The sequence below is a fragment of the Opisthocomus hoazin genome, chromosome 2 (genome assembly GCF_030867145.1).
Source record: "Opisthocomus hoazin isolate bOpiHoa1 chromosome 2, bOpiHoa1.hap1, whole genome shotgun sequence".
Taxonomy (NCBI): Eukaryota; Metazoa; Chordata; class Aves; order Opisthocomiformes; family Opisthocomidae; genus Opisthocomus; species Opisthocomus hoazin.
This window is the reverse complement of record NC_134415.1, coordinates 99,468,615-99,481,750: the sequence shown is the minus strand read 5'-3', so window position 1 is coordinate 99,481,750 and position 13,136 is coordinate 99,468,615.

The window sequence follows — 13,136 nt, the reverse complement described above, 5'->3', positions numbered from 1 at the left end:
TGAGCTCTGTCCCAGGGAAGAAGAAACAAAACTGAAGGGCAAGTACCCTTCCTGAAACAGAATTGAAGGATAAGTCTCCTTCCTGAAACCGAGGCTCGGGAGTTCATTAAGTGTTGTATACAGTAGTGATTATGGTTGTGTACTGCTGTTGTTAACAGTGATACTTACTGTAAATCCCTGTCTGTTTGTGAGTCTCTAATGTTTGGATTTATGTTGAAAACTCAGTGTGCCTGGGCGTGTGCCATCGTGACTATAATTGTGTGGTTTTTTGTGTTTGTTGTCATAGTGTTTGTAACTGTGTGATCTGGTTTGTGCGATCTGATGGATTCATTTAGTTTCTGTGACCCAACAAATTTGTCTGGATTAAGTGACTACTTTTGCACTTTTTGGTTTGGTACGTTCTGCAGGTATTGATTGTTTCTGGGTTTTGAATTAAGATTTATTTAGTTTCTGTGACCCAACAAATTTGTCTGGATTAAGTGACTACTTTTGCACTTTTTGGTACGTTCTGCAGGCATTGATTGTTTCTGGGTTTTGAATTAAGACTGTATTATTTGGACTGTGATTTATCAGGGCTGCAGTTTATAATCTCTTAAGTATGGGTGCAGGATCTTCCCGTGGTTGGGGGGGTAAATTTTGAAAAATTCTCCCCTAAAATCTATATTGAAGCATTGGGAAAAGTAGGGAGGAAACCCCCTCACTGAAAAGCAGCTCAATAACGTATGGGATCTTTTTTGTTTAAAGGGAAAATGGAACAATTTAGGAATTGAATTAGGAATTTGGGAATGGCTTTGGGATACTTACAGGTTGGTACGTATTGTGAGGTTACAAGTTCTTTTGTTATTTGGCATTGATAGATAGTTTTGGGACTCTGGTTTTGAGGTATATATTATATATACTGTGTATATTGATTTGAATGAGCTGAGTGCATATATATAAATATAAATATATTTGCTGAGGTAGTTTGGCTGTATATTGTGTATATTGTACTTAAATGATACACAGTTCATAGATAGAGCGATTTTCAAAAGATCCCATCAGGGATATGTGTGTGTGTGTTGTGTTAACCAAACGGTGAAGAAGTTGAGGTTATTTTACTGTAACATGAGCTTCGGAGGGATGTGGTCCCCTCACAAGGAAGCAATTAATTGAATATTCTAATAATTGATGGCCAATGAAGTGACATATGTTGATTTCTTCTGCAAAGTTTAGTGAATGATGTATGATTTGAAAGATGGTGAGAAAGAGCCTAAAAAAAAAAGGGAACTAAGAACTATGATACGCTGTAACAATTAATGCTGTTTTGTAGGCAGTTAAAAAAGTGCCAGAGACAAAACCTTTAGCCCAGTATTGTGGTAAAAAAAGAAGAGGAAAATCCCTCTGGATTTTGCAAACGGTCTTGTAATTAGGAGAGAAAGGTGTCAGGTTGCAGGCTTCTTTGGTAGCTGCTGCTTTGAATGGAAAAAGCAGAAGAGTAGGGAATGAAAGAGGTGGGAAGACAAGGTAGTCTTCTCCAGCAAAGAAGGGCAAGAAAGTAGAAAAGGATTTCAAGGAAGTAGAAATGGATTACAATGTGCTTATTGAAAAAAGCAGGGAGACTGGAAAGAAAACTGGAATACAGAGAGACAACTCCACTATAATAACAACAAATGCGGTTAACACTGAGAAATGAAGGGGACCAGAGGAATCTTCCCCAGTAGAACCTCTGGTTAAAATGCAGCTGGGGGAAGATCAAACTGAAAAAGAATTCGTATTAGACACTAGGGCTGCTTATGTGATTTTGAATGAAAAAGATTTTGAACTTAGTAATAAGAGAATCAAAGATGTTGGTGCGACTGGTAATACTAAAACTAGGCCATTCTTCAATCCTTGAACATTTAAAATTGGAAAAACAGGGGTAACACATCAATCTCTGTATTTACCGGGAGCTCCGAAACCCTTGTGAGGGTGAGATTTATTAGAAAAATTGCAGGTGGAAATATGATTTAAAGATGGGGAAGTCAATGTGTTAACTCCTGAACGTAAACTTGTACAAGCAACTGTGTTCCTATTGCAGGAAGACAAAACTTTAGAAACTGGCATTCAAATAAAAGTGGAAAATGCAGTAATACCCTTCCTATGGGCCCGAGAAGTCACTGGCAAAGTTAGAACACTGAACCAGTACAAACTGAACACAAAGCAGAATCACAGAATCACAGAATGCTCGGCGAAGGAAGGGACCTCTGTGGGTCATCTACTCCAACCGCACTGCTGAAACAGGGTCACCTACAGCAGGCTGTAGAGGACCTTGTCCAGGCGGGTCTTGAATATCTCCAGAGAAGGAGACTCCACAACCTCCCTGGGCAGCCTGTTCCAGTACTCCATCACCCTCAGAGGGAAGAAGCTCTTCCTCATGTTCAGACAGAACTTCCTGTGCTTCATTTTGTGCCCGTTGCCCCTTGTCCTGTCACTGGGCACCACTGAAAAGAGCTTGGCCCCATCCTCCTGACACCCACCCTTCAGATATTTATAAGCATCTATAAGGCCCCCTCTCAGCCTTCTCTTCTTCAGGCTAAAAAAGACCAGCTCCCTTAACCTTTCCTCATAGGACAGATGCTCCAGACCCCTCATCATCCTTGTAGCCCTCCTCTGGACTCTCCCTAGTAGCTCCTCATATTTCTTGAAGTGGGGAACCCAGAACTAGTCACAGTATTTCAGACGGGGCCTCACAAGGGCAGTGTAGACAGGAAGGAGAACCTCCCTCGACCTACTGGCCACACTCCTCTTAATGCATCCCAGGATCCCATTGGCCTTCTTGGCAGCGAGCGCACACTGCTGGCTCATGGTCAACTTGTCGTCCAGCAGCACACCCAGGTCCCTCTCCGCAGAGCTACGCTCCAGCAGGTCCACCCCAAGCCTGTACTGATGCATGGGGTTGTTCGTCCCCAGGTGCAGGACCCTTCACTTGCCCTTGTTGAATTTCATCAGGTTCCTCTGCACCTAACTCTCCAGCCTGTCCAGGTCACACTGAATGGCAGCACAGACTTCTGGTGTATCTACCACTCCTCCAAGTTTGGTGTCATCAGCAAACTTGCTGAGGGTACATTCTCTCCCTTCATCCTCGTCATTGATGAAGAAGTTGAAAAAGACTGGGCCCAGTACTGACCCCTGGGGGACACCACTAGTTACCTGCCTCCAACTAGACTCAGCACCGCTGATGACAACCCTCTGAGTTCTGTCATTCAGCCAGTTCTCTATCCACTTCACCGACCACTCATCCAGACACACTTCCTCAGTTTCCCTAGGAGGATGTTACGGAAGACAGTGTCAAAAGCCTTGCTGAAGTCTAGGTAGACAACATCCACAGCTCTCCCCTCATCTACCCATCCGGTCATGCCATCATAGAAAGCTATCAGATTGGTCAAGCATGATTTCCCTTTGGTGAATCCATGCTGACTACTCCTGATAACCTTCTTTTCTTCCACTTGCTTGATGATGACCTCCAGGATAAGCTGCTCCATCAGCTTTCCCGGGATGGAGGTGAGGCTGACTGGCCTGTAGTTCCCTGGGTCCTCCTTCTTGCCCTTTTTGAAGTTTGAAGTGACATTGGCCTTTCTCCAGTCGTCGGGCACCTCTCCTGTCCTCTAGGACCTCTCAAAGATGACGGAGAGTGGCTCAGCAATGACATGCGCCAGCTCCCTCAGCACTCGTGGGTGCATTCCTTTGGGGCCATTGGATTTGTGGTTGTTCAGATTGCTTAAGCGATCCCTCATGCAGTCCGGCTCGACCAAGCAAAGGTCATACTCTCTGTAGGCTTCTTCTCTTACCTCGGAGGCCTGGGATTCCTGAGGGCCTGCCTTGGCACTGAAGACTGAGGCAAAGAAGGCATTCAGTAGCTCTGCCTTCTCTGCATCCTCCATCACCAGGACACCCGCCTTGTTAAGCAGTGGCCCCACATTGTCCCTAGCCTTCCTTTTACTACTGATGTAGTTGAAGAAGCCTTTCTTGTTGTTTCTGACATCTCTTGACAGCTTGAATTCCGGGTGGGCCTTGGGCTTCCTCGTCGCATCCCTACATGCTCCGGCGACATTCCTGTACTCTTCCCAAGTGTCCTGTCCCTCTTTCCACATTCCATGTACCTTTGTTTTCCACCCGAGCTCCGCTAGAAATTCCTTGTTCATCCATGCAGGTCTCTTGCCTCCTTTTCTAGATTTCTTTCTCAGGGGGATGCACCGCTCCTGAGCAAGGAGGAGGTGAGGTTTAAACAGTGACGAGCTCTCTTGGACTCCCCTGCCTTCTAGAGCCCTGACCCACAGGATTCCTCCAAGTAGCTCCTTGAAGAAGCCAAAGTTAACTCTACTGAAGTCCAAGGTTTTGATCTTACTTATGGCTCTGCTTCCTCCATGCAGGATCCTGAACTCGACCATTTCATGGTCGCTGAAGCTGAGTCTACCTCCAGCCTTCACATCCTCAACCAGTCCAGCCTTGTTTGTTAGTACAAGGTCCAGCAGAGTGCCTTTCCTTGTTGGTTCCTTCACCACTTGCATCAGAACGTTACCATTGATGCTCTGGAGGAACCTTCTGCATTGCCTGTGCCTAGCTGTGTGGTCTTCCCAGCTCATGTCAGGGTGGTTGAAGTCCCCCATGAGAACCAGGGCCTGTGACTATGAGGCTGCTTACAGCTGCTTGTAGAAGGCCTCATCAGTTTCCTCCTCCTGGTCAGGTGGCCTGTAGTAAACACCCACCGTAATGTCACCCTTATGAGCCTGTCCCTTAATTCTAACCCATAAGCTCTTGACTCGATCTTCATCCACCCCCAGGCAGAGTTCAATACACTGCAGTTGCTCCCTCACATACAGAGTACGTCCACCACCTCACAGGACCCAGACTGGTAAGGCAAAAAACCAAATCCTTTGAAAATAGAAGCTAGAATTGGGTTAAAGCAAATTATTGAAAAATTTGTAAACCATTCTTGGCCACGAGCTGGCGGGGCTCATTGAGAGGGCTTTAAACTAGGTTCGAAGGGGGAAGGGGATATTGTCCAGCTCACTAGGGATGAGCATAGGCTTGGCGTGCCAAGGCCAGGGGTAAGATTGACAGCCCAGCTCAAGTGTGTTTACACCAATGCACGTAGCATGGGCAATAAACAGCCATTATACAGCAGGACGGCTACGACTTGGTCGCCATCACAGAAACGTGGTGGGACAACTCGCATGACTGGCATGCTGTCATAGATGGCTACAGACTCTTTAGGAAAGATAGACCAACAAGGAGAGGTGGGGGAGGTGCTCTATATGTGAGGGAGCAACTGGAATGCATTGAGCTTGGCCTGGGGGCAAATGAGGAACAAGTTGAGAGCTTGTGGGTTAGAATTAAGGGACAGGCTCATAAGGGTGACATTACAGTGGGTGTGTACTACAGGCCACCTGACCAGGAGGAGGAGGTTGATGAGGCCTTCTACAGGCAGCTGCAAGCAGCCTCACAGTCACAGGCCCTGGTTCTCATGGGGGACTTCAACCACCCTGACATCAGCTGGGAAGACCATACAGCTAGGCAGGCGCAATCCAGGAGGTTCCTACAGAGCATCGATGATAACTTTCTGATGCAAGTGGTGGAGGAACCAACAAGGAAAATCGCTCTGCTGGACCTCGTGTTAACAAACAAGGAGGGACTGGTGAAGGATGTGAAGGTCGGAGGTACACTTGGCTGCAGTGACCACGAAATGGTCGAGTTCAGGATCCTGCGTGGAGGAAGCAGGGCGATAAGTATGATCAAAACCCTGGACCTCAGGAGGGCTGACTTTGCCCTCTTCAAGGAGCTACTGGGAGGAATCCCGTGGGCCAGGGCTCTCAGAGGCAGGGGTGTCCATGAGTGCTGGTCGCTCTTTAAACAACACTTCTTCCATGCACAGGAGCAATGCATCCCCCTGAGAAAGAAATCGAGCAAAGGAGGCAGGAGACCTGCATGGTTAAACAAGGAGCTTCTAGCGGAGATCAGGCAGAAGAGAAAAGTCCATGGAATGTGGAAAGAGGGGCAGGCCACTTGGGAAAAATACAGGAATGTGGTCAGAGAGTGCAGGTATGCGACGAGGAAGCCCAAGGCCCACCTGGAATTGAAGCTGGAAAGGGATGTCAAAAACAACAAGAAGGGCTTCTTCAACTACGTCAGCAGCAAAAAGAAAGCTAGGGACAATGTGGGGCCGCTGCTGAATGAGGCGGGTGTCCTGGTGACGGAGGATGCAGAGAAGGCAGAGCTACTGAATGCCTTCTTTGCTTCAGTCTTCAGTGCTAAGACTGGTCCTCAGGAATCCCAGGCCCCGGAGGTAAGAGAAGAAGCCTACAGAGAGTATGACTTTCCGTTGGTCGAGGAGGACTGTGTGAGGGATCGCTTAAGCAATCTGAACAACCACAAATCCATGGTCCCCGATGGAATGCACCCACGAGTGCTGAGGGAGCTGGCGGATGTCATTGCTGAGCCACTCTCCATCATCTTTGAGAGGTCCTGGAGGACAAGAGAGGTGCACGAGGACTGGAGAAAGGCCAATGTCACTCCAATCTTCAAAAAGGGCAAGAAGGAGGACCCAGGGAACTACAGGCCAGTCAGCCTCACCTCCATCCTGGGAAAGCTGATGGAGCAGCTTATCCTGGAGGCCATCATCAAGCAAGTGGAGGAAAAGAAGGTTATCAGGAGTAGTCAGCATGGATTCACCAAGGGGAAATCATGCCTGACCAATCTGATAGCTTTCTACGATGACATGACTGGCTGGGTAGATGAAGGGAGAGCCGTGGATGTTGTCTACCTTGACTTCAGCAAGGCTTTCGACACTGTCTCCCATGATATCCTCCTGGGGAAGCTGAGGAAGTGTGGGCTGGATGAGTGGTCGGTGAAGTGAATAGAGAACTGACTGAATGGTAGAACTCAGAGGGTTATCATCAGTGGCGCTGAGTCTAATTGGATGCTGGTAACAAATGGTGTCCCCCAGGGGTCAGTACTGGGGCCTAGTCTTGTTTAACTTTTTCATCGACCACCTGGATGAAGAGTTAGAATGTACCCTCAGCAAGTTTGCTGATGACACCAAACTTGGAGGTGTGGTAGATACACCGGAAGGCTGTGCTGCCATTCAGTGTGACCTGGACAGGCTGGAAAGCTGGGCAGAGAGGAACCTGATGAGGTTCAACAGGGGCAAATGCAGGGTCCTGCACCTGGGGAGGAACAACCTCATGCACCAGTACAGGCTTGGGGTGGACCTGCTGGAGAGCAGCTCTGCGGAGAGGGACCTGGGTGTCCTGGTGGATGACAGCTTAACCATGAGCCAGCAGTGTGCCCTGGCTGCCCAGAAAGCCAATGGGATCCTGGGGTGCATCAAGAAGAGTGTGGCCAGCAGGACGAGGGAGGTTCTCCTTCCCCTCTACACTGCCCTGGTGAGGCCCCATCTGTAGTACTGTGTCCAGTTCTGGGCTCCCCAGTTCAAGAAAGATGAAGAGCTACTGGAGAGAGTCCAGAGGAGGGCTACAAGGATGATGAGGGAACTGGAACATCTCCCCTACGAGGAGAGGCTGAGGGAGCTGGGCTTGTTCAGCCTGAAGAAGAGAAGGCTGCGAGGGGACCTAATAAATGCTTATAAATATCTGAAGGGTGTGTGTCAGGAGGATGGGGCCAAGCTCTTTTCAGTGGTGCCCAGTGACAGGACAAGGGGCAATGGGCACAAAATGAAGCACAGGAAGTTCCGTCTGAAGATGAGGAAGAGCTTCTTCCCTCTGAGGGTGACGGAGTACTGGAACAGGCTGCCCAGGGAGGTTGTGGAGTCTCCTTCTCCGGAGATATTCAACACCCGCCTGGACAAGGTCCTGTGCAGCCTGCTGTAGGTGACCCTGCTTTGGCAGGAGGGTTGGTCTAGATGACCCACAGAGGTCCCTTCCAACCCCTACTATTCTGTGATTCTGTGTTTCTGTGATTCTGAGAGAATACACATCCGAATACAACACCACCATTTTGCCAGTTAAAAAGTCAGATGGGAAAAGTTATCGAGTTGTCCAGGATTTAAGAGCTATTAATAAAACTGTTCAGGGTATTCATCCAACGGTTGCAAACTCATACACTTTATTGACCACTCTAAATGAAAGACAAGAATGGTTTGCAGTTATAGGTCTGAAAGATGCCTTTTTCTTCATACCTCTCGGGCAAGAAGTCAATATATATTTGCCTTTGAGAGGGAGAATCCAGAAACTGGTCAGAAATTACAATAGAGTTGGACAGTATTGCCACAAGGATTCAAAAATAGTCCCACAATATTTGGAAATCAATTAGCTAAAGAATTGGAAACCTGGAAAAGAAAACAAAGACAGGGACTGTGTTGCTGTGTGTTGATGATATCCTAATTGTAGCTGTGACCCAGGAAGAACGTTTGTAATTAACTATCGATCTTTTGAATTTTTGGGGAATGAATGGTTACCAAGTTTCAAAGGAAAAGGCTCATGTCGCTCAGGAATCTGTCGAATAGCTGACATCTGAACTTCTGAAAGGACAAAGAAAACTGAGCAAGGAAAGAAAAAAGGCTGTCTGTCAACTTTCGGAACCCCAGGATGCACATGAGCTATGGACCTTCCTTGGAATGGTGGGGAGGTGCAGGCAGTGGATTGCAGATTATGGACTCATTGTGAAACCTCTTTATGAGCTACTGAAAACTTCACCACCTGGATGTTTGGAATGGGATGATAGCATCAGAAATGCTTTCAAACAAATGGAAAGAATTCTAATGAAAGCACCAGCCTTAGGACTGCCTGATCTAACTAAACTTTTAAATTATTCGTTCACAAGTGACAAGCTATAGCCCTGGGGATGCTTTCTCAGATGCCAGGAGGCAGCAGATGTGCTGTGGCCTATTTCTCCAAGCAATTGGACCACATTAGCAAAGGTTGGCCAGGATGTCTGAGAGTTGTAGCTGCTATTGTTCTGTTAATTCAAGAAGCCCGGAAACTGACACTGGGATAGAAAGTTACTGTTTTTGTACCACACATGGTACTTATTGTCCTAGATCAAAAAGGTAGACACTGGTTATCTCCAAGCCAGAAGTTGAAATACCAGATAGTACTTCTTGAACAAGATGTTGTTGTTTTAAAATCAGCTACAGTAGTAAACCCAACAGTTTTCCTGTCGTCTTGACAACTGAAAGAGGAAGAACCTACGCAGGACTGTTTACAGACCATCGAGGAAGTATATGCCAGCCAACTTGACCTGAAAGACACCCCTCTGGAAAACCCAGACTGGGAGCTGTATTCGGACAGGAGCAGTTCTGTGAGAGATGGGATATGGATGTCAGACTATGCTGTGAGTACAGTAGATACTGTTGTAGAGGCAGGAGCTCTGCAATCAAAAATGTCAGCCCAAAAGACAGAACTGATTGCACTGACAAGAGCTTTAGAGTTACGTGAAAGATTCCAAGTATGCCTGTGGAGTATTACACGCACATGGGGCAATCTGGAAAGAAAGGGGATTGTTGTCATCTCAAGGTAACAGAATTAAACATGTGGAGCAGATTTTAAAGCTACTTTAAAGAGTACAGAAACCAAACAAAGTGGCTGTTCTGCACTGCAAATCTCACCAAACCGGATGAACCCCACAAGAAAGAGGCAATCAATTGGCCGATCTGACCACTCGTAAGGTTGCAGAAAAGGGGAAAGGAATATTGGCAATAATAACTGAAAGCAAAATAGAATTAGGAGAATCCCCTAATTATGATAGTCAGGATCGAAACTTATTTAAAGCATTAAGAGCTAAGATACAGAAAAATGGATGGTCTGTTACTGCTATGGGACAGGCAATTCTAACCCCAATTCTAATGCGTGAAATAGTAAAGAAAGAACATAATAGTGTTCACTGGGGAACTGAAAATTTATTGAAACATCTGTAAAAGTCAGTGGTAAGTCAAAATATGGTGGAAATTATAAGGTCTGTAATTAAAAGGTGCAAAACATGCCTTAGAAATTATCCAAAGACACAGAATAAAATTCAGCTTGGATACACAAAACTAGGATATAGTCCAGGAGAACAATGGCAAATAGATTTCACTGAACTGCTGAGAAATGGAGGGTTAAGATATCTGCTAATGTTGGTAGATACTTTTACAGGATGGCCTGAAGCCTTCCCATGTCATACCAACAAAGCCAGGAAAGTTGTCAAAATCTTACTTAAATAAATAATGCCGTGATTTGGTGTTCCTTTAGGGATTTCCTCTGATAGGGGGGCTTATTTTGTTGCAGACATTGTCTGATAAGTAAGTAGAGCATTACAAATAACATGGAAACTGCATACCCCCTATCACCCACAATCTAGTGGATGGGTAGAGCGCATGAATCAGACTTTAAAACTGCAATTGAGTAAAATTTGCCAGGAAACATCAATGACTTGGATACAAGCACTTCCACTTGCTCTATTGAGAATTAGAATTCAGCCTAAAGGAAAACATCGGTTAAGCCCTTATAAGCTGTTGTATGGGAGACTGTACGAGATTGCTAAACTAACAGGAGAATTAAACATTAGACGTGAAACAGATTTACGAAAGTATCTAATATCTCTAGGGACAGTGATACAAGAAATGAAATAAAATGTGGTTCTAAATAAATCTCTGAATCTTGATTCCCCATTACATCCATTGCAACCCTGATATTGGGTATAGCTGAAGCTGTGGATCGGAGAACCCCTGCAAGAAAAGTGGAAAGGATCATTTCAGGTTTTACTTACAATATATACAGCCACAAAACTGGATAAGAAAGGACCCTGGGTTCATTACTCAAGAGTCAAAAGGGCTCCTAAACCGTGGAGTTCTGAGGAGACAGGTCCTCTCAAGCTCGTTTTCAAATGACGACTCTAGTTTCTGTGTTACTGATAAGTTTAAAAGTGTCTGGTCAGAAACCAGGAAGTTCATGGAATGAGAATGTCCATGTGAAACTAGTGGCAGAACTAGCTTCAGCCACTAATGCAAGCAAATGTTGGGTCTGAACTAGATTCCCAAAGCATAGCATTCAATCTGCTGTAACATTAATTAGCTGACTAATTCCTTTAAATACCACTTGGAATACAATCCTGAAGTTTACTTTAGAACTCAAAACAATAATCCACCAATTTGGGAAGTCTGGACTCCCCAGTTAATGGACAAGGTTAAGTGCATTGCTGACCAGAATTCAGAGCAAAGAGGAAATTATTCTGTAGGGAATTATTTGCAATGTGATTGGTACATGCAACTGTGATTACAGAAAAACCAATAGAAACATCGAGGAAAATTTTGGGAAGTGCCCAAAGGGACAGGATAGTATTGGCTGTGTGGAAATCAAGCCATTAAAGTGTTACCTCCCCAGTAGTCAGGCTTTTGCACCTTAGGACTGGTATCTCCAGATATTAAAATAATAACACATTTTTATGGAAAGAGGTGGCTAAGATAAAGAGGATCCTAAATAACGCTACTTAGACAAACTTGACTTGCTGTTTTGGGGAGGGATAGGAAAGCTCTAAGATAGAGAGACTCCTAAATAATATTATTTGGTCAGCTCAGCCTTGGGAGGGCAGATGCAGCAAGTTACAGAGATAAAGAGGCACCAAGAGGGCAACAAGACCAGAGCAAAAGAACCTGGAAGGACACGTGATCTTAGAACTGAGTTTGCGCAGAAACAAAGTTCAGCCAGTGGACACTGTGATGAGGAGTATAAGCCTTCATCTTGAGACCCCCAAAGACCATCCGAGGACACTAACAGACATGCGTGAAAGACATTAACATATGCTAATTAGTTTTTGGAAAAGTCATTAATATACTAAGCATTTCTCAGAAATATAATGAATATGTATATTGTGATTGTATTTAACCTGAAATGACAGGGTGTTTGGCTCACACTTTTGGAGGAGAGATCCCCCGTGTGCCTGGTGCCGTAATAAAGAATACCTATTTAATAATCTGCCGACTATTGAGTCTTCAATTACGGCTTTTCACGGCAGCAAAAGAAAGAGTTGGACTTAAGTGAAAGAATGTAGAAAGTGGATGTTCTCACAAATAAGGGCAGGAACACCTCCTGAGATGAGAGGACTAGATTTTTGACAAAAGACAAGGAAGTTATGAAGCAAAAGGCCTGCAGCATACCAAAGAAGGTTCTAGTTACAAATTAGGATAAGTGCATAATGAAAAGGGTGTTGAACAAGCCAGCTTTTCAGAAATTTGATCTTCAAGGTCCATTCCAACCCTTACCATTCTATGATGTTTAACTGAGCAGAATGCTTTTGTCCGTTCTGCATTTGCATCAATGCTTTGATCAAATAACCTGGTGCCATGACTGAATAAATTTCAAAGTAAACTTAACAGCACACGGAACTGTGACCTTAATGTAAATAATACAAAAGCCCTTCATTTTTTAAGCTTCCTATAATATTGATTTCTGACCAGTTAATACCTTCACTTAAATTCCAGTAACGTATTAAATCATATTGTATGCTGCATAGGTTTTATGCACATATATTTTATCTTCATATTTATTTCTCCCTTATCTTCTCTGAAGAAAAATAATACAACTAGTACAGTATAATTTCTCTAAAATCCCATTAGTAAGCATGAGTATAAGGTTTAAAATGCCAGTTTTATTTTAGTTTTCACTCATCAGTACTGAACTCGTGGACTAGGTCAAATAAAGGTGTAATGCAATTTAACTGGAGAAAAGCTTCCTTCACGCCTTCTGTGACCTCAGATTAAGTTGATTTTATTGCACTCATTTAAACCTGAGTACAAATTCAGTAAGATTATGAAGCTATTGAAAATCCTGGATGAATAAGGATGCACCAAATCTCATGTTTTAGTCTGAAATATGCGGGAGGAAAAGAAAATTAGTTTTTAATTTTTTTCTTCTAGTGTTTCTCCTTTATTTTCCCTCTGTATAATGATCAAAACATGCAGTGGTCCTAGGAGGAGAGATATAATACACATTGGAACAGAGCCCTTCTGAAAACCCCAGGAAAGATTTATAGAAGGAAAACACCAAGAACCACTTTCTCCCCACCCTTGGTGACCTCAGCAGCATCTTGGCAAGTCTTTAAAGTTGCTTAGTTCTTACTAAGGACATAAGCCAGGTTCTGTGTAAAAACCTGTAATCTCATCACAGTGACTCTATTATGAGCTTCTT